Here is a 27200-nt window from a genome sequence, read left to right as displayed (position 1 = left end):
TGGGTGTGACTGCAGCTAACGAGGGACTTGAGGCAATAGGCTTCTCAAAGCGCTGTGTGTTGGGAGGAGAAGCATTTAATTTTCCTTCTTTCCACCTCATTTTCCTTGTCCTTTCTCCTTCACCAGCAGTCTCCCAAGCCAGATATGTGACTGTTATCAAGTACTGGTGGGTAACAGGGGAAATTTCACAGCCATTACATCGGATTGTGGAGAGAAATGAGTGAGTTTACACCTGCAAGATCACGGAGGATTTCCAGAAGCAGCACAATAATTTTGGTGGCATTGAGGGGAAAAAAAAAAAAAAAAAAAAAAAAAAAAAAGACTTTAGGGGACCCAAGCTGCCCTTTGTTTTCCCATTTATGAAAAGAAGATTCAGCTACCTGGCTTAAGGTGGTATTGGCCAGTGGAAAAGCTATGGGCAGAGTATCTCAATGAGATTTGGTACCAGAAACCAAAACGTGCACATCGTTACTGCTGTACATGCTTTGTAGGCCAAAATATGAACAGAAAAAAGGAGCTCTGGCCAGGCTGCTGGTGATGCTGACCCACCAAGCATGAGGGCGCTTCACGGAGCTGGTTACAGAACCGTGTAGCTCAAGGAGGGAGCTGAAAGGATCTTTCTTCTTGTGCCTTAGCATGCTTTAAAAAAAAAAAAAAAAAGACACAAGAAGTACTTTCATTGTGTAACTGGAATGTGCAACAAATAATAACACATAAGATACAGTTGCAAAGCTCTCTCAGAGGACAGTGGGTGGTATCTGGTATGCATCATTTCCTAAAACATGCATCTTCTATTTTAAACATTTTGATTGTTTGCCAATGAAAAAGGATAAAATGGAATCTTTCAGTGTAAATAAGGTGGAGAACAATACAATTTGCCTATGTGTTAAGATTGCTTGAAATGCTTTGTGGTTTTTTTAGCATGCATTTAAAAACATGGTGGTACTTTTGTTGTTGTTGGTTCTCAAAACATTGAAAACAAACTTCAAGCATGTTAGAACACTGTTGAGAGCAGCACAAGTTGCTTGTGGCCCCATGCTGCCTAGAAGTGTAAGTAATCTCAGCTGTTCCCCACGAGAAGGGAGAGGAATGTCTAAGCATATCCTTTATCTGCCTCTTGTATGAGGAAGCTGTGGAGTGCTTCCTAAAGTGGATAAAAGCTAAGAACAAGGTCATGGGCCACGTGGTTCCCCACTGGTTCACAACAACTGAACTGCTAGGCTCTAAGATACGCAATACTTCTTTGCTTCTCTTGATCTCTCCAGCCTGCACTTTCTGCAGAGCGTGGAAACGAAGAAACTCTTCTTTTTTTATGTTTTTCTGGTGTTCCTGCAGCTCAGTCTTGACACCTTTTTCTGTGAAGCTGCTGTGAGAGGGAATCACTGGAACCAAGAAACAGGTGAGGAGGGCTGGTGGACATGTTTCCTCATGAGTCTTGGAAAAATGCAATGAATGCTACTAAGCTTTCTGGAGTCCACAACATGTTGGTTATAGCTGGGTTTGTGTCTCACGGTGGTGGAGGACCAGAAAAGGTAAATCTGCTTATTGCTATAGCTTGCATCACCTAGCAGTGTGTCACCGTATGCCCTGTGTATTGACTAGCATGGGCACAGGATGATTCGGTTCTGGCAGGAGAAAATTATTTGACAAAACATATCCTGGTAAAATGGCTGGCTCTGTGGCTTAACCTGACAAGCCACAAGAAAGCAAAACATATTTTACTTCTCTTTCAAAATGCTGGAGTGACTTTCTTGAGATGGGGATGTTGCCTTGAGCATGTGTGCCTCTTTGATACAGTGTTTTAAAAACAATGTTGTAATGTTGCAAATGCTGGGCCTAGTCAAGCAAGAACCTGAAAGCTTTGAAATGTTAGCTCTAGATAGCTTTGTTAGTTAGTTTACTTTGCTCAGTACTAGTGGTCATTAAATTAACTTCTGTATTGGTGTTTTAATGCCTGTGAAGTTCCACCACAGGTTTCTGGTGGCCTTATTGATTAATTACTCGATGAACAACAAGCAAAGGACCTATTCTTCTGATTTGTTGTTGTATGCCCCCCTAGCTCCTTCTGTGGGAGAAATGCCATTGTGAAAAGGAGAGCAATTTCAGACATCGTGGTGAAGGTTAGAAATGTTTAGGAAACTGTAGAGAGGGCAGTTTACCCGATCTTCTGCTGTTCCCTGTTTGTTGCTGCACCCTCTGAGAACAGGCAGGACCGGAGTCAATGAGCCAGCAGTACCCTGGTGGGCCGGTGAAGAGGTGTGAGCCGTTTGAGATAGCAAAGGATGGGAGGGTTTACTTAGTATTAGTTAATGACCTTCACCTAAGAGGTCCATTTTAAGGATTTGGGTGAAGTAGGAAACGCACCCACACCACACACGAGTACTTACACGGTTGCTAGTGCTGCTGGGAGGGAGATGGGGTGAACTGCGGCTGAGGGCTCGTGGGAGGGATACATAAAATGAAGTGGTGTTGTGCCGGGGCTGCACCACAATTGTCTGACCTCATCTTGCTCCGGGAGCTGATGGAAGAAGCAGGATTTTAGTTGTTCCCAGGGGCAGTCCACGGTGACGCCCTGAATAGAAACTATTTCAAGCCCTCCAAGATATACTCATGGTTTATCTTCCATGTGTGCTACTTTACTTTTATGTATACTGGACTTTATCTACTCTTGATTCTGTGTAGTCTGATGGTTTCCCAGGGCTTTGTGCAATTTCTTAATATTTCCTGTAAACATGGACTATTCATACTGCATAATTTTCGAATATACCAGTATTCCTTCTAGCTTCTGGATGAAGGTGCTTTCAGCATCTCCAGATACCTCTTCTGGGTAGTGGGTAAAAAAAGCTCAACTTCTGTGTCCTTGAGTTTATTTTGTTCCTCTCAGGTTTCTTGTTCTCTGAGACACTGTGCTGTTCTTTACAGTACAGGCTTCTACTTCTCATGTTTCTAAACCAAAACTTAGCCACCTGACAGATTCAGCATTATGCCAGAGAAGTATCTCTCAACCTGTTTTAAGTGAAGCTGCTTCTACTGCAACTGTGTAAAAATGACTCCCATTTTTTCTCAACAGATGGGCCTCTTATGTTCAGCATCACACCTGTGTACATTTATTACATTTATATATAAAGGTAGTTCCAATCGAGTGTTTTCATTGTTGAAGATGTTATTTTAACAAGTTGCGGCATCAGAAAAGTTGTTTGCTTGGTTTTTTTCCAAGAAATGGCAATTTCTGTAACACAGAAAAGGTACTGAAAACCCATCTCAATCATGTTATGATTTTGCGGGGGGAGGGGGGGGGGTTGACTCCATGAAAGGAAAATGGATCAATCTAGGATTTGCACAGAAATTTCTCTTGCTTTACTGTAAAGCCTTGGAAGTACATTCTAATCCTCTTGTCATACAACTTGTACATGCATAAAGGTTGTGTGTAAACAAAAAAAGTGAGTCTTGGCTTTTGCATTAATGGAGATGGCTTGCAGTACAAGTGGGATTTTCCAAAGTAGTATTAAATCAGAATTTTTAAATCATTCCTTTTTTTTTTTTTTTTAACTTAGAAGATAACCAAACTTATGTGAACCAATTTCTGGGACTATATTTGTAGCACTATCTTTAGTTTCTATTTTGGTGGTCCAGCTTGGGGCCAGACTTTTTCGTTAACTTGGCGTTTTTCTGGCACAATGTAAAAATGGCTTTGTTTTATTACTCCTAACATTTTGCAAAATCTCCCTTCAGAACAGACTTCTCTAAATTAACCAATGCTTGTGCAGTTATTTTCTACTTATTACAAAACCACAGCTGAAAGGAGAAATTAAAAACTTGATTGCCATTTTAAACTTGGAATTTAATCTGTATTTAACACAAATAAGCTCTCTTTTCAAGATTGTTTGATACAGCCATTTCCTTTGTCAATGTTAATTGTATTTTTGGGTGTGCATGGACTGTAGGATCTAGAGCTTTGGGATTTAGAAATTATGGGCTTTCACAGAAGTGATTCCAGATGGTTGGATTTCTCCTTTGGACACTGTCCTGGCTCTTCCCAAGACATAACTTGTACAAACCAGCCCACGGCCACCACACGCTGCCTCCCGAGAGGCATTTGGTGTAGCTAGGCTATATTATGCCTCCATAATGCTGCACTGAATTCCTTTCATCCAGACATGCAAGCAGAATAATACTAAGCCTTCCTAATACCAATACAAAAAGAAACACCTGAAAAATCCTGGAGGTGCAGACAAGAAGCCAATGAGAGAAAGCTGAACCCATGGCATGTGTCTGACTATGGCACTGGCATGGCAGACTCCCTACAGTTTCACTGTTGCAGCAGGGGGAGGGAGATGCTCAGTGCAGAGACAGCTGAGCTGATCCTGGTGTTGGGTACCGCAGAGCTGTGGCAGCATCCCAGTGATGTAGGTCTGGCGAGTCCAAGTCCCTGTGTGGTGCCAGACTGCTTGCTATAAAGTGAGACAGAACCATGAAGGAGATGAGCTGCTGCTCACCTGTTGCTTTTGGACAAGGCAGATGTCCACCTCTGTGGTGTGAGCTCCAGAGCCAGGGCTCCGCTCACAAAGCAGTCTAAGGAGACAAGAGCACCAGATCCAAGTCACACCGGTCCAGACTGTGGCAATGATTAGACCTGTATGTGGCTAGGTTTAATTCTGTCAGCTGCTGTACAGGAGGGCAAAGCATCGTGCCTCAGTATCTTTATTCCTCTTTCCCCCAGAATATAAACCTAAGTTTATATAAATACAAAACCCCCCCATACGTAAATAAAAAAGCTAATTTCATTTTCAAGTCTTAAATGAAAGTCAGCAGTCTAAGCATATATAAATAAATGGCCACATGTGTCTGTTCCATTCAAAGCCACATTTGCAATTCAGAAATGTCTCTTGGAGCTGTCAGACTTTTCCCAGCTCTCAAGCAGAGAGGGAATAGTCTGTCGGGAAGCTGGCTGCCGCGGGTGCTGCACTACTAGTAGCTGTGGACGTGCTGCATCCATGAACTGCAGCAGCAGCCCTTGTCTGAAACTTGGGACCGGGGGCAGCTGCTATCTCACCAGTGCATCACAGATCTTGTCACATAAACTCTAGGCACCTCTTGTTGGACCAACCCAGGTAAGTGGAGTGAGGACAGAAAGCCAGATCATGAACAGTTGGTGAGACACTGTCTTTTGATTGCTCTCTTGGTGCACATCATTCTTGTATCCCAGGAAAATTTCCCACCATCAGAAAAACATCTGTCTTCTTTTAAAACAGGATGGCTCTTCACATGCGTAGCGTTGGTATCCACTAAGCTTCAATATAAACTTTTCTTTCCTGGACAATAAAAGTTCTCATTATCCTCCTGAGACACTGATAGTCTTTTCATGTATTGCTTTTAGATCTCCCAGAAGACTACACAGCAAATAATGAATGAATACTTCGATTTTTACCAACTTTCAGTACACTCTATGTTTTCATAACACAGAAATTATTACACAGATTGTCCTTCTGGCTGTAGAAATTAGTTCTAACGCATTGTGGAGCTTGAGGGGGAGAATTTGTTCTGAGTACAATCATGCGTCCTGGGAAAAAGATGGGAAGAGATAAACAAAATAAACATTTGGAATGGAAATGGTGAGTTAGTATCTGCTCAAAGTGGAAAGTAGAATTCAAGCGTGCATGCGCAGCAGTTTGGTATCTTAAATAAGAGAACACAGTCCGCCCATTCTTTCCATTAACTGCCTGCATGCTCACATCCAACTAACGGTATTTTCAGTATAAGCAGGAATACTGTAACAAGTCCTGGCCATCCAATGGACCATATGTTGAAATGGTTAATTTTGACATACTGTTAATTCTAATCTACTTTCTTCCCATTGCATTTAGATACTCATTTTCCTTTCAAGTTGAAAACTTAGAAACATGCGAGCTCTGCTGTTTGATTTTAGCCGTATAGACCCATTCTGCAGTTCTGCACTAACTGGAAAGATTTTAATATCATAAAAACTAGGCTGAGTTCTGAGTTACAGCATTAGGGATAGATCCATCCTCCTTTGCGTTGTTCACAGGTCAGCTGAGGATTTCACTAGCGCAGGAGGATGTATGGCTCATGTGAGTCAGCAAAGCTCACCCTATATGGCACTCGCCTGGCCTTCTGCCAGCATCAGAGCTGTGCCTGCTGAAAGCAAGAGGTCACTGCTAGTGCATTGCTGAAATATGGCTGTTGCTGGCATAAGGGTCCCTACTGCAAAGCGGTGTAGTTCAGCGCAGTCCTCAGGATCATTTGGCAGCAGCCCGTGGGTACGAAAGCGCTTTGTCATTCTCTTTGGGATGTGCTGAACGAGTCCTTAGCTGAGCAATGCAAACGTGGCGCGTTTCCAAGTCGTGTCAGTGAGTTACAATACAGTGCTGGTCAGTAACTCCATAAGCTCCTACTCTGCCCCACGAAGAGATGCGTGTTAGTGTACCCCAGTACACTAACTAAAAAGGGGTGAACTTTTGCAGCTTGCAAAATACCTGTAACTGCTCTGGCTGAGCCTCAGGCCGATTTTTTCAGCTCCTTAAGCAAATCAAAAGATTAAAAGGAAAAGCACTCTCAGTCTGTTTGAGCTAACTTTATGTTCTGAAAAAATATATGCTTTTTTTTTTTTTTAGATTAAACAAAACATTTTTAGAGAAAGTTGGAGGAGGTTAATAGACTTAGCCCTATTTCTTACTGATAAGAAAGAGACATAATTTGAGAAGGCACCTTTCAAGGACACCATTTGCTTCTTGTCAATACAGGCCTACAATACAGACTTAATTATTAAATCTGAACTATTCCTCTGAAGTTTTTTCTGACTTTTCTATTCTTTACACATAGCCCGTGCTCTGATTCTTTCCTTGCTTTAACTTTTGTAAATTTTTTTTTACTGTGGGTCAAATTAAAAACACCCAGGTGCACTTTTTTTCCCCCCTTGCCTTACAGCTGGGGTCTTCACACAGTTTCCTATGACGGTCTACTCATGTTGTATGCCACAGCCTCTCTACACCCCATCTCCCTGTAGCAGCATCTCCCCCTTTGCCCAGGGCTCTGCATGTCCTCCCACCTGCTCTTTCCTCACCACACCTCTGAGTGCCATGAATGTGCCTTTCGTTCTTGGTTGGTCCCGGTGCTCGCCCCCACTGTGGTCCCTCCCCAGGTCCCCATCCCAGCCCCCTGCTGGCATCCCTGCCACCTGTCTCTGCTCTGCTCCGGAGCCCCGCTTCGAATGCCGCCCTCAAACTACGAGACTCTTTCCCACTTCTGCTGCTGTTTTGTTTACCTTCTCACCACTGACACTCCTAACTCAACAGCATGGGACCTGGTTAAAAACAGGATGTTGTTTTTGCAATAAATAAATTGACCTTTAAGGCTCTCCATGGCTCTCATCAGCAAAGAAAAGGTGGAAATACTCTTGTCCTAATAGAAATCCCAAGGGTAAGATGATACACGGTGGGAGTAAGGAGGACAGGTGAAGCAAATGATCTTAAATTTTGCAGCCAAAATTTTTGCTAATTTGTACTGCCATCATTCAATAGTGTCCTTTTTCAATGTGTCTATATGCTGCAATACTATCTAAGCTGGCTTAATTTTTCGCCTTCCACTTCCCAGACCTCAGGTCTATGGCTCCCTGGCCCCGGTGCTCAAGAAATGAAAGTGGAAACTCTGTCAAACTTGTTGCTTTTGCTTGATCATTGTAGCTTCTGCTGGGCAAGCTGTAGTTCCCCTTGCTCCGAGAGCAGGCCTTTGTGTTTCACATGCCTTGAAGTCAATTAGCTGCGGCTTCTCTCCCCAGGAAAAATGTGCTGTGTTGCTGCTGCTCTCCCGTCCATTCCCAAGCACTATCGGTCCCCGCAAAAATGCATGTTCAGTACGCACAGTGTAATAAAACTACTGCCTAAGACTGGCTTGAGTAAACGCTGAACTCCAAGTAGTTCTGTGCTGCTGTAGCACAGCCTATGCAGAGAGTAAAAAATGTCTTAGTGTTAGATGTAACAAGTTCTCCTGCCGTCACAGTTGGTACCATATGCTCTAGCACATAGGATTCCCAGTATGTACTGTGGCCTCATTACAGGAGCAGATATAGGACAGAAAAGACTCAACCAAAACAACAACTCATCACCTCTGCAATCTCATTTACAATCTAATGATGCAGAGCACTGGGGCTGCACTGAATCCCAGAGAACTGCAGGAACCATATGAAATGCCGCAAACATCTGCTGACTGGTTTTTCCAATGCTAACTATTCCCACAGCACCCTACAGCCCTTTTTTGTGACTTTGGCATGTCTCATGCTGTGACTCTGTAGCCAGAAGCACATGTGTAAGCAGGCGAATGATTATCTGGAATGACAAGGTAACGTGGTTTCACTTAACATTGTGGAACCTCCTGGCCTTTGTGACCATCTTGACAAGGCTGGCCCCACCTGGCCTGGCAGGTGCACACCTTTTGAAAGACAATGTAGAGAAACATGTCTCAGGAATCAAACTACAGGTCTGAAAAGATCCGAGACACAACTTTGTGAGCAGCTTTTATTTTTTTCCTTCAGTCACAAGCCTTATCATGAGTATGACTTTGGGAACGGGATCATTCTCAGGAGAATTAGGAGTGCGTTCACATTTGCTGCTAGGAAAAGAAACCAGCAGCAGCCTGTGCTAACAGAGTACTGTAATTAAGCCAGGCAACAACTAAAACCATATTGAAACACTCCCATCTTTTGAAGCCTTTGAAATCCCAAACTACATCTAATTTTTGTAGCTTAAGCAGATACTACTGTTAGATGCCTCAGCTATCTGCCTTAGGCTGAGGGCACCTTTGAGCCAGGGGTGATCTCATGACAGTTATTGTGTCACATCACAAGTTCCTTCCCTGTTCTCCCCAGGGCTAAGACATGAACAAGACAGTAACTACTTCAGTAACTACACTGAAGATTTCTTTCCAAAAAATACCACAGATACATCAGTTTAAAAATTAGTTAAGATGTGGCACTGTTAAATATAAAATGCTTTTTCTGAAACGCTAATGTACTGCTTCTTATTTGTGGGAAAGTCAATTTTATAACATTTTACTGATTGAGATTATGTCAAAGCTGTTCTCTTAAGAAATGAAGCATTTTTTAAAAACCCATTAAGTTACCCAGTCTGTTTCAACCTGTGGGAGCAAGGCAAATGAGGGACTGACTTGATCCAAAGCCCCCTGACTTCAGAGGGAGTTTTGCTGTTTTTTGGATTAAGTTCTCCTGTAAAAACTGACATAAGTCATGGTGATGGATACAGAAGCTGTACTACTGGATCACCTGGCAACACAAATCTGATGATAGCAGATGTGAACACCTCTGCATTACGCTGACTCAGAATGCAAACATATGTTGGTTTTATGCCAACTGCAGCAGGACAAACAATACTTCAGCCAAAAGAAGGCCGTATAAGACTTTATATAATACCTTATATGTACCTTATATAATAATTCAGACTACGCAAGTCTCTAAGACAAGACATACCTCCTACCTACATTTTTTGAACCAGTATGAACCAGCAGAGTGAGTTTGTCCAGCACTTCGCAATTTGTGCCTGTTACATATGGTATGAAACGCCCTAAATCATCTTGTCAAACCACAGTCTAAGCACGTAATAAAACAAGCTATTTCATACAAAGTTTCCATCTCACAAGCACAGCCATGCAGCTGAAGTCCCCTCTGAAAACACATGTGTGGTCAGGGGAACCCCTCATGTGCTCAGAATTAAGTAATTATCTGAGAAATTGCAAAAAAGGGGCATTAATCTATGATTTCCACATTTCAGTTTAGCCATAAACCTGGATATGTTTAGCTAATACCCAAGAAATCATTCCAGGCTGGAAGGATATCTTTCCACCCTCAGCTGGAAATACTAAACAAGATGAAGTTTTCTGCAGTGGGATCTAAACACTGGTGCTATAACACGTTTGTGCAATCTCTGCAGCAGGGTTTCTCAATAGGCTCATGTACCAAGAGGTCCAGAGGTTCTCAGCAGTACAAGAGGTTCACTTTGCTTTGCACTTGAAAATATGAAAAGGGCACATCCTAGAAGAGTGTTTTCCTGTTGTTAAAATATGAAGTGCTGTCCATTCCCTTACTTGGCTCTTTAATAGAAGAAGCTAAATACCAGGAAGAAGGTTTGTAGTTGTCTCCACAAATTCAAGGTCACCTTTGCAAATCATTTGCACCAGAAATCATCTGTTTGAAAAATGATGTCCTATTTATAATAACGTCATCTGTGAAGAGACAATCGGAGTTCCTGGGAATATTACGGCATGCTTAAATGATACCTGAAGCAACACAGAACCATGCTGGGTTGAGGCTGAATATTTCAGAAACTATACTTTTGACTGTATTCAGCCCTGTTAGTTAAGAAGGACTAAGGGTGTTACAGAAAGTTTTATTATTTTCTCAAACTCATTTGAGATCACTATTACAGGAAATATATGGCAGCAATTTAACCACAGCAAGTCTCTCAAAAAATCAGATATTTAGTTTTGCTTAAACAGAAAAGGCATCTTGAGGAAAAGAGATTTATTTTCATAAATAGGTGGAAAATGTAATCGTCTGTCTCCAGACAGGCTGTAAGCTGTTGGCAGTAAACATTTAAAAAATAAAATGTAATCTGATAATCAGTTTAGTGCTGCGCCTTTACTCTGAAATTGTCTGTATGAACCCAACTTAGAGCAGAACATCACTTAAATCCTGGCACCTGAGCTACAGCAAGGCAATTCCAACCTGGCGTGAAGACATTTTCATACATGCTACCACATCCATGTTAACAGTATGCAGGGCTTTCCTGTAATGAGAAAAACTAACTACTGTACAAGAAAAAAAAAAAATGCCCTGCAAATTCTCAGAAAAGTCAGGTGAAAGCTGTGGTTATCTGTCAGGTACCGTTTCCCTGCACGAGGACAGGGGTTAGCAGTGGTCTCTTGCTGGGAAGGCTGGGAAAAGCCACGATGCCCAGAGTCAGCAACAGCATCCTCAGCAGGGTGCCGAGACACCAGCACCCTCAGCTTGCCTGCTAGAAGAAGAACGGACTTCAGTGCCTCCCTGGAAGTAAACTATAAGAATTAATATCCTCTTTTAAATGTAAATAGGCTGTACATATTTTTTTTCCTTGCCCACATGTAGATTTCACTTCAATGTATGCTTAAAATGTGGGAGATGATCATAAAACAACCAGATGAAGCATTTTCCTTACCTCGGACTGTGCTTAGCGTCAGAATGACATGTTATGTTACTGTGCACTAAGGACTGCATTTGTTTATTCACTGAAATATAGTCAGAGTCTAACAGTATTTGTGCCGTTTCGCAGCCTTTAAATAACCATGTCTTTCCCATCTGTTGATTTTTCGGGAATTCGATCAGTAAAATGTCTTTCAGTCTTCATTTTCAAGTTCATGCTCTATACGTAAACCATATGTTTCCTATGTATTATGCTCTGTCTATATGATGCTTTATAGGTATAAGTCAGTTTTCTTGTATCTCCTTTTCAAAAGGTACTTGAATAATTTCTCAGGAACGTTTTTCTAGTCCTTGGTATTCTCAGTTATGTATGAGATATAAATCTATGCCACTTTCAGTAGCCAAGGCTATTCTGCTTAACAGCTTAGTGTACATGATCCGAAGAAGTTTGGACATTGCATGAGTAGCCTGATATAAACAATTGCCTTCAATAAATAAATTAAGTAGAAATATAAAAACACCAGTGTCATGTAAAGTGATTTAGTTTACACAAGAATCTAAGTGCAAAATGTCATCCTTTGGATGCCAAATACACTATTAATATGGGATGGGAATGAGCCACTTATTCCAGCTAGCATCTCTATAATCCCAACATCCTGTCTTTTCATTGTCAGCACTGGGAAAAACAACCTTCTGGGCTGTTGGAAACAATCTGCTTCATAGATTATTCAGCCTTTCTCAGCTCTCCTCCTGTGTTACTCACAATCTGGAAAGACCCAAGACTCATCCCGGTACCCACTGCCCACTAAGAAGATTCCATCCAACACCAGCTCTCCTGGATTTGTAGGTTTTCTCATAAACTCCCAAGGCAGCCCTCATTTGATGATTGATGAAGGAGAATCCTATAGCTCCCCAAGGGCCCCTGGGCACTGAGATACTGGGCATCACAAGTACAGACCTGGACCACGGGTTAGGATCTCTATTCCTCTAGGGGCTTGAAAGCCTCTGGTTTGCTGGTCACCTTTAGTCATTCTTAACTGACACATGCAAGGAAAATAAGCATAATACGTTATACACTTGATAGTCGGCTGCAAGATATCCCATCTATTCCTTTTTTCTAGTAGGCTGTCAAGATGATCATCATCAAAGAGGATTGTTACATTTTCCATTGACTTGGGTCCCCTGTTTCTGACAAGTTTAATCCTGGCCTTGGGCTCCTCAAAGCAGCTACTGACTGCATACTGACTGTATTTCTCCTCCCCCCCTCCCCTTAATTAGTATGGCATCTATTAAATATAGCTTTTCTAAAGGGGTAAACTTCTTGCATTGACTTGACTTAATTAGGGGACATTAACTGGTCCTTTAGCTCCTGGCAACTTCTTCTACTCTAATCAGTGAAACTGCATCTTACCCAAGCCCAGGGGAATCCAGACCAATATGCCCCAACGCTGTTCAAGCACAGGATATTCACAAGTGCCCGAACTTATGGAAAGGAGAAAGCAGCCTATACAGGACCATCGGACATGTCAGTGGGTACCCTGAATACCTTCAGTTTGATTTTACAACCGCTAGTACACTGTGTATGAATCAAAGAAGGACTGGTAAGTACTTGCAGAGAGAACAAATAGGCCCTTACTCTTTTCACTTTACGACAGAAAATTGGTTTGGGGATAAGAAATTAAGAAGAAAAAAAAAAGCAGACCCAGCTACTTAACCAATAAAAATCAGCGTTTATATCTGTGTCTGCATTCACTCTCTTAAAGTTGCCACCATATGAGGTGTGGGATGAATTGCTGAGGGTACCAGGGCACAGCCAGCACTGCGGAATAGGTGAGGGAGGTGTAGGTCTGCATACCCATATCTGAATTCCACAGAAACGTGAGGGACTGAATCCCACTGGCAGGCTGAGCACAAGATGTAGCAGGCAACACTAAACTTCCTGATAGCAAATATCACAAGATGATAAAAAAAGCACAAAAAAACCACCACCACCACCACAACCCAAAACAAAGAGAAAAACAAAACCCACCCAAGCAGAAAAAAAATGAGCAAAAGACCTACCAAGCTGTCTTCTGTGCCTGTTAGCATGGCTGTTTGTTCTGACCCCTGGGCATCTTGGGCCTGTGTCTGAAAGCAGCAGGATACCAAGAGCCTCCCACATCACTGTCACTGTCCCATCCCTTAGAGTCTGGGCATCACCCTCGTTTCTGTTCTCCAGCCCTGAAGGGCCCCAGAGGCTCCCTGGAGAAACTGTATTCAGGGATGATGTTCACCTCCTGCCACTGAATGTGATAAAGCAGATGCCTTCAGTGTTGTCACACTGGTGATCCCTGCGTTTCCATTATTGTCCTCAGCTTTTGTTTTGTCCTCCCTTGAACGCCGGGTCCCTTTACTCCTACAGCAGCCACAGTGATGCATGCTATCAGTGGAAGATCACGCTGGAACTGGCTGTTTGCCAGTCAGAAGGGCATCACCTGAGGGCTGGTGTGAAGAGCTCTATGCTCAGAGCTTATGGAAAATAGGTGAAGGAAAAGATCTTGCTTTTCCTAAAGATTAATTAAGCATTTCATTGTTACAATCCATGAGTTAGCAGCACGACTGCAGGCAGTCATCATTTCTTGAGTACCTTTACAGTATCTTATCAGTTAACGTGTTTTTCAAACAGATGATTCCAAACTATTTTGCCGAGTTGGGCATTCAGGTATCTGCATCATTTTAAAGTCAAATGCAAAAGCCATGCCTTCAAATAAAAATATGATTTAAAGTGCTGTTGCCTCATAACTGCATGAGCCTGAATGTCACTTTATACCGGCCCATTCACTTGCCTGCAGCTGTAAGGGGCTCTCTCTAGATCAATACAAGTTTAATGTATGTAGATCACTTTCCTGTCTGAAGATCTAACAATTAGTAAAAAGACAGGTAATAACAACAGGATTTACAGGAAAATCATTCAATGCTTTCTCTTTCTTTTTAACAGCAATAATCAATTTTTCTCCTCTATTTTGTTTTGTCCAGTAGCCAAATTTTTTATTGTTTCCCATGGTTCAAGGAGGATCCCCTGCTGCCTTTTGTCTAACTAGTCCATTAAATGGACTCGTATAAAAGTGTTCCTCTAAATCTAGATTAACCAGGGAATATTAATTTCCTGTTTTTCATCTTGTCCCTATATTTCTCCAAATTATGCGCACAGATATAATGACAAGGACAGCTAAGGAGCTTTCTCTTTCTAAAAGATGGATTTGTCTTAACCTTAAAGATTTAAGCACAGTTTAAGCCAGACACTGAAGTTGATACTAATACTTCAGCATGTATTAATACTCTTTGCTAAATAGGAACTGAGTTCGGCTTATGCTTAATTTCCAACCAAACGAGATATTTCAAATATGAGCTAATTACATGTTTTGCTGAATCTTCAGTCTCCAGCAGAACAGCCAAGCAACATAGGTGAGCCCACCATCTGAAGCTTTCCTGCTTTCTTTTTTCAGGGTGCTTCACATCTGTTTAGCTGTATTTGCAAATGGTAAAATAAACAAATTGCACTGTGCAATCTTTAGCTGAACCATTCCTCCCTGGGAAAAGCTGGTTAGTCCAGAGCACACCGACTAATACCAGAAGGCAGAATAGACAAGAAAGAACAAAGATGCATTCACTTACCACAAAATAAATATGTTGAGAAATTAATTACTCAAGGCTTGAAAGAATATGAAAACACATTTTTAATTCTTTGTGTACCAGGGATAGAAGCCTGAGTAATAGACAAGAGGAAGTAATTGCTTTAATTTAGCATAAACAATCTCCTGAATTTCACTAATAAAACATAGTGGGAACATTTCTATTATTAGATTTTTAATAATAAAAATTTTATCTAAAACTAAGCAAAAGAAAGCAAAAAAATCCCATTAATTGAGAAAATAATGTGAGTTGTACTGAAATTAATTGAAATACTAGGTATTAGATAGCTTTGGTTAGGGGAAAGGAATCACAGAACTATCAGAGGAAGAGAGTTGTTACTCCCAGTTCATTGGAAAGAACTCACTTAAGGGGGTGTAAATCAGGACTATGGTAGTTTCTCTACCTTAGACATTTGAATCCACTTCTCCCCATATCTGAAGAACTGCTGTGGTCACCAGCTGCTAGACTAGACTAGACTGACAGTTTTTCCTCTTGATGCTTTTCATTCTTTGTGAATAACTGAACATGCACTGGAGCAGGGGTAGGTCCAGGTCCTGCCTCCTGGGGGAAGGACGCAGCCACCAGCCTGCAGAGTCATTCCTCATCGCTTCTTTTTTTCACAGTAGTATTTATACACAGTGAAACAATGTTAAGAGAAGCCTGAAGGAAGCTCATTGTGGACAGCTTTATGAAATTAACATTGGGTGGTATTCTAAGAAACGGGAGAAAGTCTCTGGCAATGAGAGAGTGGGGAAAACAAAAGCTTTATTTTTCCAATCCCATTTTCAGACTGGTTTGCATAGCCTTCCTTATAACTAAATTAGGATGGACTGAGTGGGCAGAGGGGATGGGGAACATGTGCAATATATTTCTGAACTGGTTTCCAAGTTGCTCAGAGCCTGGAAGCAAAGGAAGACCGAGAGGGTGGGGTTTTACACCACAAAGGCATAATTCGCAGAGATCGATTCGACTCCACAAATTCTTTCCCACACCATCTGCTCCCTCACCACTCTTAGTCCTTGACTCATAAACCTACCTCTGGCTTCTACCTCATGCCAAATATCCCTCATTTTATAACCGTAGCCAGAGCTATTGTCTGTCCACAACAATTTGTCTCAGCTTGAGAAGAGAGGAAGAAAATGTGGGAAGACACATGACTGCTCCCAGAACTCCACCCCTTCCTACACTTATTTCTCCAAAATCCATTAGTCAGATCCTCACTCTGAGGACAGCAAAGGCCATTCATGGTTATTTCCCATGAAGTCAGGACCAACACTCCAAACTAAAGGACTCCTTTGCAAATACATGTGCAGGGAAGAGCATGGAGGCCTTCACTGTTTTAGAGATAATTTTCCTTCTGAGCACTCAGAAAAATGACATTCTGTTCCAAAGTAACTACATGCCAAGTTTCAAGCTAAAGTTATTTTGGGGTCATCCAAGCAAGCAAGAAAAGAAAATACACATCCCCCAAATGTTTTAACTACAGAAATTTATGTTCAGGGTCTAAATAACTCAGGAGATGACTAAAAAAATTTGTAAATTATAAAAAAGTCACTTAAAAGCATAGGGGTCAAATAAAGCATAAAAATATCAAACTACTGGACAAAGTATAAACATGTGAAAACGTGAACTTAAAACTTTAAAATTGACCTTACCTCCACCATTATTTCTTTAATGAAGTAATTAAGTTAAGCAACACTTTCTTCAATATGGATTTTGCCATGTCAGTTTGTTTTGAAATAATTCAAAAGTACACTTGTCACATCAGATGAAATACTGTCAAGAATGTTTCAAGAAAATATATCTTCATTATAGCAGGCCTTGTTATTTGTGCCTTCCAAAGGTTACCTTGGTAACTTTTTTACATTGATGTTCCACAACTGGCATAGTCCAGATCCTGTTGTACTAGAGACAGCTAAACCTTTCAAGAATGCTAAATCATCTTTCAATGACACTACCTTGAGTTCTGAAACTTTGCTTTGTCTGACTCGTTCAATGTAAAGGTACAGAAGCAAAGGGAGGAACAGAAGGTGTTGACTGAGTGACCTCACAGAATAAAAGACCACATTGTATCTTGTTCTTTTTTGAAGTCTCTCCCCTTCTTTGGAATAAGATGACCATGAAAAGTAGAGCTTAGCAAAAGAATGGACACATGAAAGAAAGACTTTACTGTATCAGCATATCAACTGAAGTTATGCAGTATGTTTGGCAGCATGAGGACATGCCTCTCTTTGCAAAAGGATAGTTCAAGAGAAGGTGCAATTTGCTTATCTGTACTTCACATCAACTTTTCTGGCTCTTTGAACAAGTGCACAGTGTCAGATTTTTGTATCAGCCACCATTTACTGTAATGAATTGCCAATTTGTACTCTTACAGCTGTATGAGGAAAAATCCTGACCCCGTGCATGGGCTCACCCTTGCCTTTCTAAGTCATGCAAAAACGCCTACATCCAAAGAGCATTAATGGGGACCTGCACTCCAACCACATGAGTGGGAGGTGTGGGGAGCTGAAGGCCGCAAGAAGAAATCAGAAGCTGCGACACAGGCGGGGTGGAAGTTGCTTACACAGAATTTCTGTTGTCTGAAGCCTTCCTGAGCACTACTAGAAAGCCTCAGGGAGGTGGTCACAAGCTCCTTTGGAAAGCTGAATGGGAATGAAAAAAAGACTTTGGTGAAAAAGCAGATGCAAATTTTGTCACTAATCTCCCATGCCAGGAGAGATATCAGCCTTTTTCTTTATAAAACAAAAAATCATTTCATCTCTTCCTACCTCACAAAAACGAGAGGTGGGTGGGAAAAAGAACTGAGGAAAACCAAATGTCTCAGCGTAGACAAAAAAATAGTACAAAGAAATAGGGGAAAGAGTGAAAAACATGGAGAAGAGTAGGATTGCTGGGATTCCAGAGGTCACATTAAAGTGGAAAATAAGAGTCATGTGAACCCCAAGGTCCCCTCGAAACATCAAGGATTTTACCTCAGCCTCTGCAGCTGCCTGAACTGGAGAACTTTTCTCCAGACCACATCAAGGGACCACCTCCCTGCAAGTATCAATACCCAGGCAGTGGCTTTACAAAGAGGAAGAAACCAAAAAAACACTCTTCTGTGCTGTGGGCACTGCAGAACGGAAAAGGAAGGTGGTGCTCCTCACACCCTGGGCAGCCCACTCCGACAGCCAGGGGACACGCGCTGGTGCACAGTGCTCCACACACCCAGAAAATGGCCACTTCTGCGCCCAGTTTGGGGGTGTGGGGTGCCCTCTGCTCTCTCTGGCACAGGCTACTTCTGCCCAGCCACAAAACGCTCATCCACCTACCTCGCCTGCGATGACCCCAGCTGTTCCTTCCCCACTCAAATTGCACATGCCCTCTCACACTCTGCCTCCCTCAGCACATTTCTGGACATCAAGGCAGCCAGAGGGTCTGTATTTTCTTTTTCTTTTTCCAAGCTCCTGACTTCGGGGCAGCAGCTTACTGCATTATTTATGATGCTGCAGTGTGAAGGCCAGGAATAAGGGAGATTCACATTCCAAGAGAGAAATTTCTTTTTCAAGGAAAGTATGCACAGTCCTAATGCCCAGAGTGTGGCAGACGACTGTGTCTACTACAGACTATTCATTACCATTGTATGTGGTATGTATAAACACCCTATTTCTACTTCTTCCCCTGCAGTCTTTTGCCCTCCATAGCAACATAAAATGACAGACCCTGTAGGGGAACAGCAAAATTCTGTATACCTTCCTTACATTTATTCTATATGGATGGGGTTGAGCATTTGTAAAGCCTCAATGGAAACCCATCAAATTACTTGTGATTATGAATATTTCATCCTTTTTCCCCCCTCAAATACTTCTGCAGCTGCATTGACCTCACTCTGCTACCATGATCAAGCCTCTCTGAGAATAAGAGTGCTCAGAGTCTTCTAAGAGTCTTGGGCCACCAAGGGGCAAATCTGAAGATAAAACTGCAAATACAATTGAATGCCCAAAGATTGTACAGCCTGCTGCCTGGACACCTGCAGGCTTCACGCCTTGTTGCCAGCACCATTTCACAGTCCCGGATTTCTTCATGGTCCATTTAAACCAAAAGGGTGTGAAAGTTTTAGCTTTAGTTCCCTGCTGTCTTGAAGTGTTAATATTACTTTAAGGACAGGAACAAAGACAAAAATAGTGAAATCAATTTAATTGGGATGTCCCCCTGAAGTTATTTAAGTCTTTATGTTTTTTTAAAGAATATTTGTTACTATATATGTTTTGCATTTCAACCCAAGCTTCTGCTCAATTTTGCTACAGCTATAAGTTCTCAAGCCATCTGCAGACCAGTGGTGCTGCTGTGCGCACAGCTGCGCCAGGACAGGTGATGGTGGTGGGGGAGAAAACAGCCAGCAGCAGAAACTTCTTAAACTGCTTCAGGAAATTCTAGCCTGAGACCTTCTAAAATTAAAGAAGTCTCTACTGATCACATACAGTATAATGGTTTTTGCCCAAAGGACTCTAAAGCTATGTCTACAGTACTACAAAAAAGCAGCGCCTGGAAATGAGCTTAAGCACTGTACAGCTAATCGCCTATTATGCTTTAACTGCAAGCACGTGTCCTGGGAAAGGTTTGCCTCCTGTCAACTAGCGCTGTCCCAGACGGGGTCCAGAGCAGGAGACGGTGCATCTGCAGCCCATTCCACCAGGCAGCATGCACCAGGCAAATGCCACATCAGCCTTCCTCCTCTCTTCTTCCCATGCACAGCATCATCCTTTTTCACCACCCTCAGACTCTCTGGAGCACGGCATACATGTTCTCAGCTTCATACTATGAAATCATTACTCCAATAAGCCTTTTTTTGGCAGGAAAAGAAACAGCTGACAAAATAAGCACAAACATACTAATAGGTGTGTCTTAGGTTTATGGAAGGGCAGCGATTGCTTTGCAAGGTGGATGTGGCCAGGTCTGGGCACTTGGCTGGAGAGCTGTCCTTCAAATATTTCATGTGGTGTTACAAACATAGCCTGGTTGCAAGAATCTGGACTTACCCTCACAGGGATGGCAGAAAGCACACTTGTGACACTAAGGCCATCATCCTGCTGAAAACCTTGAGGGCTTTAGAACCAGCATTTTTTTAATTTTTCCCTTGTGCAGGAGAAATGTTAGCTTTGTCCCTAGAAGCAACAATTGCTTTGGCTGAAACTTCTGAGTTTGAAACAGATACCTAAACAACATCCGGGGAACGTCCTTTATAGGTAATGATAATCTCCCCATCTGTAGCATATGGAAGCAAAGCCCTTTTTTACCCCAGACATGTCTGTAGCTTTACAGTAAATTAGGGTGTTGTGGTGGGTTGACCCTGGCTGGATGCCAGGTGCCCACAAAAGCCACACTACCATGACCCTCCTCAACCAGACTGGGGACAGAAAATAGAACAAAAGGCTCGTGGATCAAGATAAAGACAGGGAGATCACTCAGCATTTACTGTCACAGGCAAAACAAACTCAACTTGAGGAAATCAGTTTAATTTACTACCATTCAAATCAGCAATGAAAAACCCCAAACCACCTTCTCCCCACCTCTCCCTTTTCCCCAGGGCTTAACTTAATTCCTGATTTCTCTAATGTGGTCAGTTCACCACACGTTGTTTCTGCCACTCCTTCTTCCTGACACACTTTCCCTGCTCCAGCCTAGGGTCCCTCCCATGGGAGGCAGTTCTCCATGAGCTTCTCCAACATAAGCCTTTCCCATAGGCTGCAGTTCTCCACACACTGCTCCAACATGGGTCCTTGCCATGGGGTTCAGTCCCTCAGGAACAGACTACTCCAGCATGGGTCCCCCATGGGTCACAAGTCCTGCCAGCAAGCCTGCTCCAGCCTGGGCTCTTCTCTCCATGGGTCCACAGGCCCTGCCACGGGCTGCAGGGGAATCTCTGCTCCAGCACCTGGAGCACCTCCTGCCCCTCCTTCTGCACTGACCTGGGTGTCTGCAGGGTTGTTGCTCTCACATAGTCCCACTCCTCTCTTCTACTGGTGCAGATTTCTGCCTCTGTAGAGGAATGAAGCTGTGTTAATTAGCACTGATAATATACAACTGTGGGCTGGCTTCAGGGACGGGTTGGCTGATGTAGATAAGGTGCAGCTGTGGCTGGTGCTGTTCAGTGGTGGAGAGCCAATGAAGGGAGAGCAGCTGAGGGAGAAGCAAGAGAAGAGAGAGTGGGCCCTGGATGAGATGAGGAGAAGGCACCAGAGGGACTGCATGAAGAATATGCTGGTGTAAGACACTGTTGCAGCTTGATAGTTTGGAGAGTGCTGCAATGTGCTTTCCCTCCCCCCCCTTATTAATGTGCTGTCACAGAGGTGCTACCGCCATTGCTGATGTGCTCAGTGTTGGCCAGCAGTGGGTCCATCTTCAGGCTGGCATTGGCTCCACTGAACATGGAAGCTTCCGACATCTTCTCACAGAAGCCCTCCCTGCTACCAAAACTTTGCCATGCAAGCCCAGTACAGGTGTTTAGTTGTTTTGGTTTTTTTTCTTTGTTATTATTTTTAAGATCTCACAATGTAATTATATTGAAGCAGAAGGAAGTATGCTTCATTTAAGTGACGTCAGGAGTTGTCTCTTGAGCTGTTTCATGGGAAGAATCCTTACTTCTTTTTCTCTGTTTAGGCTGAAGGTTTATGAAGCCACTGTAAACAGCAGAAATGAGTGTAAACACCAGGGGTTAACTTTAGGAGATTTGAAAGGAACATGGTTTGCCTTAATAAAATTAAGCAAATAGTTTAGGTTTTATATATATATATGTATAGTTCAGAGATACTGGAGAAGAGTGTTCCCTTTATTAAATGTTTGCCATTTAAGCCTTTTGAGGCTTACCTCAAAGAATCAAGGATAGCATTGTGTTGGTGTTCAAGCTATTTTTTATTAACTTCAGGGAGAGGAAAACTGGGCTATTACTTCATTAAATGCGCAGACACACATTGAAATTGTATTATCTGCATTGCAATCCAGCATGCTTTTTATGGCATAAAATATTCTTTAAAGGTTATAGTCTATTTCTTGTGAGCTGTACTTTGATTCTAACTGGCTCCTCCATTCACTGTAGATGTCCTCTGCTTCCTCTGAGTGTCCTGTAATATTAATGGGAAAATTTCCATGATGCTAATGTTAAAACTACTGGTTATAGTTACTTGTGAAAAATGAGTGGTCAAAAGGGAAGCATGTAATTCTGCCAAAAATAATGTATTATCTTCCTCTGATCAACTCCAAAACAAATAGGGGTTTTTTTCTAACGAACAAAACACACAAGAGAATCTGTGCAGGTGATGGCTGTTAAATAAGGTTTAGGAAGAAAGCTACGGAATCTCAAGGGATTCCAATCTGGGCGATGTGAAGAGAGCATTACAAAGCCAAAATACCCTCAGAATGCATAAAAATTGCTGCTTGTGGTTTCCAGCCTGAAAGAATGAAGGAGGAATTTTAAAGAAAAACTCATTGTAGGCATAAAAAAATATTGTTTGCTTAAGTATAGCAGAAGTTTCACCGGCATTTGTAAAGAGCACACTAACACTATGGTTGCTGGAGTTCAAACAAACACCACTTGCCTCTACTGCCCTCAACTGATGTGCCTTCCCATTCAGTGTGTGTGGGCTAAGTACTGGACCAATTAAGATGACCCAGGTAACTACACACCTGCCATACCAACAGGTCCCAGGCAACAAAATGAGTATCAGGGAAGATTCAAACAATAACAACTAGCAGAACTAAGCATATTACATCTTGTCAAACTAACTGTGTATGTCTTTAGGATAAGTTCAACAAAAATATCCATATATAACAGACTTCCACTAAATGTCTTGCCTCTTTTTGATACAAGCAGTCAGCCAGTATTTAGGATAAGACAGCTTATTCACTTTAGGAGAAACTGCTGACAGAGCTGGCCTTTCTTGGAGGCAAAACTGTTTATTTGTTAAACACAACATTGCAAACATGGCAGAAGATTGCATCTTTGATCACTGCTTTAGGCATCCTTTCAGCCAGGACTTTGTTGGAGAGGCTGACATGCATTTAAGATGTAATCATATTCATAGGGCTCATGCATATCCTATGTTTTTTCTCCAGAAAAACAGAAAACATTGACGAAACAGGTAGTGAACCCCTGGCCCAATCAATCGGTGTCTTGCAAGTATGTGTATTTTGGCTGGTGACCTGCTAGTGTTTGAGATGCATCTTTATCGTTTTCTTAAGAGATACAGCCACATCTATGGTTTAATGTGACTTAGACCAACCTATAATTACTACATGATTTACTACTAACTATAAGCAATGCGTGTACATATCTCTCTACTGCTGCTTCTGGAAATTCACTTTTGCTGTTTGTGCTGTAGATGTCCAAGACCTTCACCACATCGTGAACAGTCACCTTGAACAGCAGTACCTGGAAACTCCTCAGTGGCAACCTGAACACACTTAAGACTTTCATCTTTTAATGCTGACTGATCGGAAATCAATCCGTGTGGTTTTCACACGACAAATGTATCTTACATATTCGAAAGGTATATTAATGTGTTGTCACTTTTTTTTTTTTTTTTTGCCTGCAGGTGGGAAAACCAGAAAGCTACCGGTGCAACTAGGAGCCTAACACCGCAGACGGGGGGGTGGGGTGGGGGGGTGGCGACATGGCGGTTTCCACACCGCGGCAGCGGAAGCGCCGCACAGCGCAGTTCGCCGGCGGGCACCGGCCCGCTTGCCCAGCGGCAACCCCAAGGCCCGCAGGCGCCTCCCCACCTCACACCGCGGCTCGAGCGGCCGCCGCCCTCCGCCCCCACCGGCGCCCCACAGCTGCGGCCCGCCCAGAGTCCCGGCTTCCCCCTGCCCCACAGGGGCGCGGGCACCCGTCTTTCCGCGGCCAGCCTAACACCCCGCCTTTCCCAAAGCGCTGCGCGCAAAGCGACGAGGCGGGAACCGGTTCCACACGCTCCTCAGCGGCCACCCGCCGCCTCTGCTCCGCCGGCCGAGGGAGCGACGCCGGGCCGTCCTACAGCTCCCAGCATGCCTCACGGCCCCGCGCGCGGGGGGGAGCGCGGCAGCCCCGCGCCGCCGCCATCTTGTGCGCCTTGCGGTGGGAGGGGGCCCGCTCCCTCTCCCCTCGGCAAACGCCGGTTGTTGGGTCGGTTGAATACAAACTGCGTGACCGCGGCGTGCTCTGCAGCGCGTTTTCTGAGCCTGCTGTAAAGGCAGCCGGTTCAGATACTACCTCGAGAAACCTGAGCCCTCATGATGTGGTGGGGCATGCTTTGGCAGTGTGCTTCACAGCAGCATGGGGTCTCCTCTCCAGGGCTGCTCTGTCTCTCTGAGGGTCTCTTCTCCCAGGCCGGTCTCTCACCCTTACGAACAGTAAAATCGCTTTTCTTTCCTGGAGGTGATACAGTGTCCTGGGAATCTCTTCAGAATATGCATTTCAGCTCATCTAGTTCAGCAATGTAGAACAAGTGCCGGCGGTGGTTGCACTTACTCCTCTCCCTGTTGCTCGGCATTTGGGACGTTGAACCCAAAGGTGCTGCGCCTGACAGAGCCCTGCTGCCTTTGATTTCTTCTGGTAGCAGACTTGCTGGATATGAGCAAGGAACTATATTTCAAGCTTTGCTAAATCTGATATATCTGGCACTAGACCTTTTGTTTATGTGCTATATGGCAGGTAAAACTCATCACAAGTGTTGCACAGGCAGTATGTACATGCATGTGCATGACACTGAAAATATGGCAAGAACCTGAAATCTAATACATACTATAACTACTTCCCTGAAATGATGTACATCTGCATAAGGCACTCATGTATGCACTCTTGCTCTTAGGAGTCTTTCTTGGGGTCTTTCGAGACCCCTGGTGGTCGACAAGTTGGTGAACTTCAGCAGAACTTTCTTGGGGAACACGTGCACTACTTGCTCTTATGTAACTTCATTTTTTCTCTGCGCTATACAGTTTGACGGCATTGCTCTGTTACCCCAGTTCCCTTGTCTATTGTTATATCCCAGGTGTCTCAGGAAGCTTGCTACGTCTTACTGAGCTTATTCAATAGGTCACATTAATCATTGCTTTAGTTTCAGTCTCTGTTAGTGATTCTTTGTATCTTAATTATATCACGCACAACCACCATTTTCCAAGTGGCCATTGCTGGTTTTTGGTTGTGGTTGTTTTGGTTTTTTGGTTTTTTTGGGGTTTTTTTGTTTGTTTGTTTCTTTTGCACAGCCATTTGGCAATCCTCACTACAGAGAACTCAGTACCTTTGAAAAATCCATGTTCTGCATTTCATCTGGTAGACGTAGACATTGCTCGGGCAGCACTATCACAGGGCCACTTTTCAGCATGCCAGCCTTCCTGCTCTCGGGGCTCCCTCTGGGTGGATCTTCACTGAAGTGCTGCCCACATACAGGTTTTCTAAAATCCTGCTAGAGGAGGAGCCTTGATGGGAGGTCTGGCAAGGCTCATCTACAGCAAGGTGGCTCAGGGAGATAAGGGCAGATGCACATGTGCATGTATCTCGAGTGTGGGAGCAAGGAGAGACGAGACAAGGCAATAACTGGACCTGAAATGCTATGGCAGAGCGCTGTATGTGTGTGTTGGGAAACCTAAGTAAGAAGGAATTTGAGTCAAATGTCTTGAGGAGTAGCTTGGGTAGGAGCATTTAAAGTGGGGTGGGGTGAACTAGCAGAGGCTGAGATGAGACCAACGAAGACACAGTCTGCAAGTGGAGACCAGTGGGGAGGGAGGGAAAGGGTGAATCTAGAAGACAACACAGAAATACTTCAGGCTGTGCAGAAATCATGGGAGGTTCCTCTTGAACAATTACTCTTAACACCAGGTTGGAGGGAGGGACACAAGCAGAAGTTTGTTGTTCTTCCCTTGCTTTTTGTTTTTCCCATTTTTTAAAGCATGGTAGTCCCTTGGAAGCAGCTTTGTTGTACAAATGTCAAGCACCATTTCCCTTTTTCTTTAAAAAAAGGGAACATGAATAACCCTTTCTGCAATTGACATTGCATCCATATGTTTTTGGAACCAGTTTCTAGCTCTGAATAATTTCAGGAACACTTTCTGAATTTTATCACACTCTTTCTCTTCCATCAATTGACTTCTCCCACTCCACCCTGTCTTAGCAGGTTTCCCCCAACACCCCCAATATGAAAAATACATAGGTTTTGCATCAAAAGAAATGGGAGTACTGGGTCCATCCTATCCCAGGGAGCAGTCATCCTCTCAGAATTGTTTTCTGGGCATCCCCTATTGCCTTTTCCTTTCAGAAATGTTCTGGTAATACACTAGCAGTTCCCTGTTTTTTCCCCCAGAGCATTCCTGCCATTTTCCAGCTTTGCTGTCACCCTCAGAGGCTGGAAGAAAGGAGGATTTGAACTACTCTTTCCATTAGCACTGGTCTGGCATATGCCTGATTGCACAGTTGCCTTTCTCTTTTTAGAGCCATCCAGCTCCTGAGCAGCTTTTACAGAAAAGTAACTTCAGAAATGCTAAATAATCATGAATTAACTGGTGTTTCTACAGGTTTGGCTAAGCTCAAGCCTCCTGGCTCTATCATGGTCTCATGTAAATCAGAAATGCAGAACTGGCATCAAAATTGTAATGGCCTGAGGGAGCATCTAATAAGATTGCGTGGCAAATTGCAGTATTTCCCTGACTGAACCCCAGCCCCTTTCAAGCATCAGTTGGCATAAAGTACATGGGCAAGAAAACTGCAAATTGATTTTGATAATTTCCACTATTTGCATCCTGTTTGAGACTTGGAAGAATTTGAAATTGAACATTGGAAAGATAAATCAGACTCTTAAGTAATTGAGTTTCTCGTCCATCACCCTACTTATTTCTAGTTTATTTTCTTGCAGGAAAGCTGAAAGAACCATAGAGAGGAAAACAAACCCTGGGGGAGATTACAACGTATTAAATAGTCATCCTGGAAGTACAGGGCGGTTCTTCGCTTAGCGGAGAAACAGCGTAAGGAATGGAAACCGCGTGGTGATGTTTCGGGGAAGCAGTAAGGGCGGGAGCAGGGCCGCCGTCGTTCTCGGGGTGCACGCACGCTCCCCCGCACCCCGCTCCCCCGGCGGGCACAGCCCCACGCTCACGGGGCGGCGGGGCACCGCCAGCACGGGCGGCAAGGCCGGGTGAGTTGCCAGGGCCGAGAGCCCGCGCCGTACCCGGCCCGAGCCCCGCCGGCCCAGGGCAGGCGGCCATCCTCCCACCCGGAGGGACGCGTCCCCTCGCCACCGCTCCCCCCGCGGTGACCAGCAGGGCGGGCACGGGAGCGCGGCCGGGCTCCGCGGCAGGCGCCCCTCACCCGCCG

The 27200-nt window shown here is 43.6% G+C and overlaps 1 long non-coding RNA gene across 3 annotated transcripts; it reads right to left on the bottom strand.

Annotated features, from left to right (window-relative positions):
- Nucleotides 1-60: 60 nt before the first annotated feature.
- On the bottom strand, nt 61-27174 carry LOC106630814 (uncharacterized). Of its 3 annotated transcripts, XR_008730758.1 has the most exons (5): nt 25135-27174; nt 21728-21981; nt 21218-21540; nt 20830-20899; nt 61-5560 (listed from the first exon to the last, which is right to left on the bottom strand). It is a non-coding gene; the product is annotated as an uncharacterized LOC106630814 (long non-coding RNA). The 3 variants fall into 3 exon arrangements; XR_008730756.1 differs by lacking the exon at nt 61-5560 and having other exon boundaries at nt 20428-20899; XR_008730757.1 differs by lacking the exons at nt 61-5560; nt 21728-21981 and having other exon boundaries at nt 20428-20899.
- Between the last annotated feature and the right edge of the window lie 26 nt (nt 27175-27200).

Source organism: Falco cherrug, chromosome 2 (genome assembly GCF_023634085.1).
Source record: "Falco cherrug isolate bFalChe1 chromosome 2, bFalChe1.pri, whole genome shotgun sequence".
NCBI lineage: Eukaryota > Metazoa > Chordata > Aves > Falconiformes > Falconidae > Falco > Falco cherrug.
This window is presented reverse-complemented; position numbering and strand designations above follow the sequence as displayed.